The sequence below is a fragment of the Perognathus longimembris genome, chromosome 2 (genome assembly GCF_023159225.1).
Source record: "Perognathus longimembris pacificus isolate PPM17 chromosome 2, ASM2315922v1, whole genome shotgun sequence".
In the NCBI taxonomy this organism is placed as follows: Eukaryota; Metazoa; Chordata; class Mammalia; order Rodentia; family Heteromyidae; genus Perognathus; species Perognathus longimembris.
Window position 1 is genome coordinate 145,584,177 of NC_063162.1, and position 6,198 is coordinate 145,590,374.

At 40.9% G+C, this 6,198-nt stretch overlaps 1 long non-coding RNA gene across 1 annotated transcript; it reads left to right on the forward strand.

The window, feature by feature from the left end:
- Positions 1-926: 926 nt before the first annotated feature.
- On the forward strand, positions 927-2,506 carry LOC125347260. Its single transcript, XR_007210142.1, has 2 exons — positions 927-2,063; positions 2,135-2,506. It is a non-coding gene; the product is annotated as an uncharacterized LOC125347260 (long non-coding RNA).
- Positions 2,507-6,198: the final 3,692 nt, after the last annotated feature.

Below are 6,198 nucleotides of genomic sequence, written 5' to 3' on the forward strand. Positions count from 1 at the left end.
GTAGATTTAAGCAGAAAGAATTTCCAGCTTAGGGCCTTGAGCTCTCATTTGGTGTGAATGGCTGATACTCTACCACTTGAGCCATGCCTGGCATTTTGCTTGCTTATTGAAAGTGGAGTCTTGTGGGCTTGTTTTTCCTCCCGGGTTGGCCTGGAACCTTGATCTTCTGGGCCTCAGCCTCCTGAGTAGCTTGGAGTACGTGTGTGAGGCGCTTGCCCCCAGTTTACACTGATTTCTTATTCTTTCAAAAGTGTTCATCTTCCATTAATACAACCCCACCCAAACATGCATATTGTTATTTCTTTTTAAAAAAAAACAAACTAAAACACAGCCAAAGAAAAATTAGAACCAAAGCCAGAGTGCCTGTGTAACCAGTAAGAGAGCTTAAACTAAAAATATTCATCAACCATTCATAAATTCAGTGAATGAATATTTATTTCACAGTACATGGTACCAGGAACTATGCCAGGTTATGGGAATACAATAGAAAATAAGACAGGCACCATTTTGTCTTCTGGGAGCTAGTAGTCTACTAACGAAAACAGACATTTAAACCAATAGGGGCAATAAAATGCAAGGCATTTTGCACAGAAGACAGTACAAATGGTCTAGAAACCTAAACTATGTGTCAGTGATTACCACCCCCAGTGATTACACATGAGCATATACACAGGCATGTGCATACACACAGAGCACATGTCTAATCTTTAAGCCAATACTAATAAGATGGACAGTCACAAAGATGAATGAGGGAATGGACATAGCAAAGGAAGAAGGCCCATAAATCATGAGTCAAAAGGAAAAAAATTAGAGCTGCACACTAGTGATCCTAGCTACTCAGACAGCTGAGATCTGAGGATCATGGTTCAAAGGCAGCTCAGGCAGGAAATCTTGTGTCACTCTTGTCTCTAATTAAACACCAAAAGGCTAGAAGTGGAGGTGTGGCTCAAGTGGTAGAGTATACGCCTCAAGAGAAAAGGCTAAGAGAGTATACAAAGCGCAGAGTTCAAGCCTCAATTCTTGCCTCTCTTCCCTTAAAAAAAAAAAAAAGAAGGAAGAATTACTACTCAGAAACTAAAAATAATTCATCTTGGTACAGGAAGAGAGAGTGATGATGGCGGATTAGATTTCCCAAGGATTATAGTTTAAGGCAGGGGTTCCATCTTCTAAATATGGTTACATCTGTATTGTGAACTGTGGATCAGAGGAGAATAAGGAGTCATGCAAAGACAGCAGTTGGAAAGTAGTCCTCTAAGACTGGAAAGGATGATGGTAGCCTATTTTGAAAGAATGGAAACAATGTTTGGCCAGGCAGAACAAATAAGAGGTTTTTGTTGTTACCCTGTTTTCTTGAGGTAGGGTCTCTCTAGGTAGCCTAAGCCTACATCAGACTTGCTATATAGCCCAGGCTGATCTTGAATATGAAAAGCTCCTGTCTTAGATTCTGAGTACTAAGATTAGAGCCATGTGCTAACATGCTCAGGTCTGTTTTTTCCTAATGCTATTACTGGTATGGAAAAATGTTTAAAGTACCTTAATCAGGAAAATCAAGATTTTTTTTCTGATACATATATATATATATACTTTGATATTATTTTTAAGAAAAAATGAATGTAACATACATGCTTGGGCGCACTGAGTTGAGTTTGGAGGGATAAATAACACATTTTAAATAGTGAGTCTCCCTACGGAAATCACCCGAGGGGCTAGAGCAGAGGCAAGACAACTTATTTTGCTGTCTAATCAAAATTATCTTTCAAAGATGTGTTAAGGAAAAGCATATCCACAAGACAAGGTTTACTGGCTGTTGATTCTGCTTCAGGCAACTTTACCTGTAGGTTGCTAATATTTGATTGAACACACTGATAGAAGGGCAGATTTGTTGAGGAAGAAGAGCTGCTTAGTGTAGACTTGAGGTAACTATAAACAGTCCAAGTAGAGTGCGCTAATAAATGGACATCCAAGCTGTCCAGGGGATAGATCTCAAACCAAAGATAGGAACTTGCCAATCACAAGCTGCTGTGTAGTAACCCTGGGAGGCAGCAGGTGAGACTGCCCAAATGGTGGAGAAAGAGAGAGGAGAGAGGAGGAGGGAGGGAGGGAGGGAGGGAGGGAGGGAGGGAGGGAGAGGGAGGGAGGGAGGGAGGAAAGAGTTGGAAGACACCCTCCTGGGTTTGCCCCTAGTGTTTAACAGTGTGTCTTCCTTATCAACATATATAACTACAACATCAAATCTTATTTTTCACTGCATAGCTCCTCTAGTTATAATGTGGATTATTTACATAGAGGTGAAGAATTTGTCAGGAATAAAAGAGAGATCATTCTCTAGCATATGTGAGATTTAATTAGTTTTCAAATGATGAGGGGGGGATGGGCAGAGTGTCCTGCTGAATGGTTTGGGATGCCTTACTTAACAGATTTATGTTGGAATTGAACTTTGCAACTTAGGGTGGGGGCCCATGAGGTGGGATTTGTAAAAAAAATGAGGGAAGGATAACACTGTTCAGAAAGAAATGTACTCACAGTGGGCTGGTGCCTCACACTTGTAATCCAATCCTACCTACTGAGGAGGCTGAGATCTGAGGATAATGGTTCAAAGCCAGGCTCTTATCTCCAATTAACCACTCAAAACTGTAAAGTGGCACAATGCCTCAAAATGTCTGTAGAGTGCTAGCCTTGAGCAAAAGAGCTCAGGGATAGTAGCAAGCAGGCACTGAGTTCAAGCTCCACAACCAACCCCCCACCCCCCAAAAAAGAAGGAAAGAATTGTATACATGACCTTACCTATGTAACTGTAACCCCTCTGTATATCACCTTTACAATATATTTTTTTTTTATCAGTTGTGGGTCTTGAACTCTCAGCCTGAGCGCTGTCCCTGAGCTCTTCAGTTCAAGGCTAGCCCTCTACCACTTGAGCCACAGCACCACTTCCAGTTTTCTGTTGGCTAATTGGTGATAAGAGTCTCATGGACTTTCCTGCCTGAGCTGGCTTTGAACCACAATCCTCAGATCTCAGCCTCCTGAGTAGCTAGGATTACAAGCATGAGCCACTGGCACCCAGCTTTAAAAAAAAAAAGAAATACGAGAGAGAGAGAGAGAGAGAGAGAGAGAGAGAGAGAGAGAGAGAGAGAGAGAGAGAGAGCACTCTGTGGACCAAAGTGTTTAAGGGAGTGGTAGGAATGTGAGAAGTAGTCAACAGTCAACTGTAATCACAATGTGACGAGACAGTTCAAGCAAAACTGTTCCGGCTCAATGGGTTTAACTTTGGGAAGATAACTCAAGCAAGAGTGGGATCAATAACTTGGATCAGGTCAAATCACAATAGGCTGAGGAACCTGTGGAAAGCCACTAAGCAATGGAGTCCACTCTTCAAAAGTCTGGCCTTGGACAGGGAATAAAACAAGGGCAGTCACTGAAAGGAGAGGTGAGGTTGAGGGAGAATATTTAAAGGCTGAAACATATGTTTGCTGACAGAGCTGGTGGGGGAGGAGTGGCCAAAGGTAACACCAGTGAGAAAGCTCAGAGGAGACAGTTCTGGGCACAAATATCAGAAACCAGAGAGAGAGAACAGGATCGGGAACACAAATGAAACTTTAGCTTTACCTGGGCATGGAAGTGTGAGAGAGATCAAAGAGGAATCATGAGGACTCCTGATGACTCATTACTTGTAACCCAGGCCTCCTATGTGTACCATGTATGGGGGTGCATGTGCGTGGGTACACATGTGTGTTCCTGTGGTCTCTCACTGTTGGGCGTGCAGCTCTACATTTGTATATCTCAATGAATCTGTTGGGGGTTGCCTAATCCTTTTTAAAGTAATTGTTGTTGGTTTTTAATTGTTATTGTTGTTGGAGGTACTAAAAGGAATGCAGTAAGAAGGAGTTGAGGATATGAGGGCTGAGGATAAGAGACATGAGTTTCTGAAATGGAAGCCCTGGATATTTGGTTCCACACATTTTCCTCCTTGTACTTACTGCAGGTCCTTCATGATTGCTACTCACTTCACAACTCAGACTAGGGGTCAGTCACGATGGGGCCAAGAATGGTGATTTCAGGATACAGCATAGGAGCCTTTGCTTGTAGAGGATGATTATCTGTAAATAACTTGAAGGATAGGGCATGAAAGGCCTACAGAAGAAAATGCTCATTCAGACAAAGATAGCATGATTTACCACTTACCCTTAAAAACACACCAGTGTGCACATAAAATGCAAACTTTAGACTCCAAGCCTCAAAAAGCAAGGATAAAGCAATTCACCAGCAACCACAACAATAAAACAACCCAATACAAGATGAGGCAAAGAACTTAGATAGATATTTTTTTTCAAAGATATGTAAATGCTTCATGAAGAAGTGTCCTGGGCTGGGATGTAGCTCAGTGGCAAAGTGTTTGCCTAGCAAGTGCAACATCCTGGGTTCGATCCCCAGTACCAACAAAAAAAAAAAAAGAAAGAAAAGACAAAGAAGTGTACTTGAAGATTCTTAATATCTTTAGTCTTTTGAGAAAGTCACATCAAAATTTCAGTGAAATACCATTTTACACCCACCAGAAGATAATCTAAAATGCTGAAGCATACTGAGGAAAACAGTATGTTAGCTCCTCAAAAAAATTAAACATAGATGGCCTTATGACCAAAAATTCAATTTTAAAATGTGTACCCTTAAGGAGTTAGAAGCAGGGACTTCAATAGATATTTTTACCCTAAATTTTCTTAATAACATTCATTATTCACAATCACCAAGAGCTGGGGAAAACAAAACACAAACATCCACTGATAAATGAGTGGGTAAACAAACGTGTGTGTGTGTGTGCGTGCGTGTGTGTGTGTGTGTGTGTGTGTGTGTGTACAATGAAATACTATTTGGACTTAGAAAGAAAATAAAATTCTGATACTTGCTACCATATCAATGAAACTTGGAGACCATTCTGCTAGGTGAAATAAACCAGACATTCTAGATCTAACATTGCATGATTCCACTTTTATGTGGTAACCAGGGGAGTCTGATTCATAGACAGAAAATGGAGTATTGGTAATCATGAACTGAAGAGAGGGAATGATGGGGAGCTATTGTTTGATGGGTATATATTTCAGTGTTTGGTGATGAAAAATATCTGTGGTGATGGTTATATAGCATTCTGAAAGTACTTTTTGTCACTAAATTATACATCTAAAATTGCTTAAAATGGCAAATTTTATATTACGTGCATTTTGCCACAGTAAGAGAAGTTTTAAAGAAAGCAAAGAGAAAAGGCTTTTCTTCTTGCAGTTTTCCAACTGGGGTTTGGTTGCTAGGCAGAGAGGCTCTTACAGGGGCAGAAAAAAAGGAAGGACCATAATGTCTATATCATACTGGCTCTCCCTAGTGGAACTAGATGGAACCCAATGGAACAGTCTTCATAGAAAACTACTTTCTGGTGCCTACATGGAGCAGAACAGCTAATCCTGATATTAATCTAGTCTCCCCACCCTGTGTCTTCAGTTGCTGGCTACAACTTTTCTCCCAACATATGAGACCTCCAGGAACCCATACAACATGTGCAATAATGGATGGCTATTGACTGTCTCCAGAAATGCTGGTGTGAAGGTTTTTTTTTTCTTATTTATTGTCAAAGTGATGTACAGAGAGGTTACAGTTTCATACGTTAGGCCTTGGGTACAATTCTTGTACTGTTTGTTACCTCCTCCCTCATTCCCCCCTCCCCCCTCCCCTTTTTCCTCTCCCACCATGAGTTGTTCAGTTGGTTTATACCAAATGGTTTTGTAAGTATTGCTTTTGGAGTTATTTATCTTTTTATCCTTTGTCTCTTGATTTTTATATGCCCTTTCACCTCTGTGGTACATATACACAATGGAATGTTATGCCTCTATCAGAAAGAATGGCATTGCCCCATTCGTAAGGAAATGGAAGGACTTGGAAAAAATATATACTAAGTGAAGTGAGCCAAACCCAAAGAAACATGGACTCTATGGTCTCCCTCATAGGGAATAATTAGCACAGATTTAGGCTAGTCACAGCAGAGGATCACAAGAGCCTAATAGCTATGCCCCTATGAACGCATAAGATGATGCTAAGTGAAATGAACTCCATGTCATGGAAGTGACTGTTATATCACTGTTATAATTACTTTCAACATGCCATGTGAAACCGTAGCTTCTATTGTTGATGCTCCTCTTGTATCCCCTTCCTGGTGTGAAG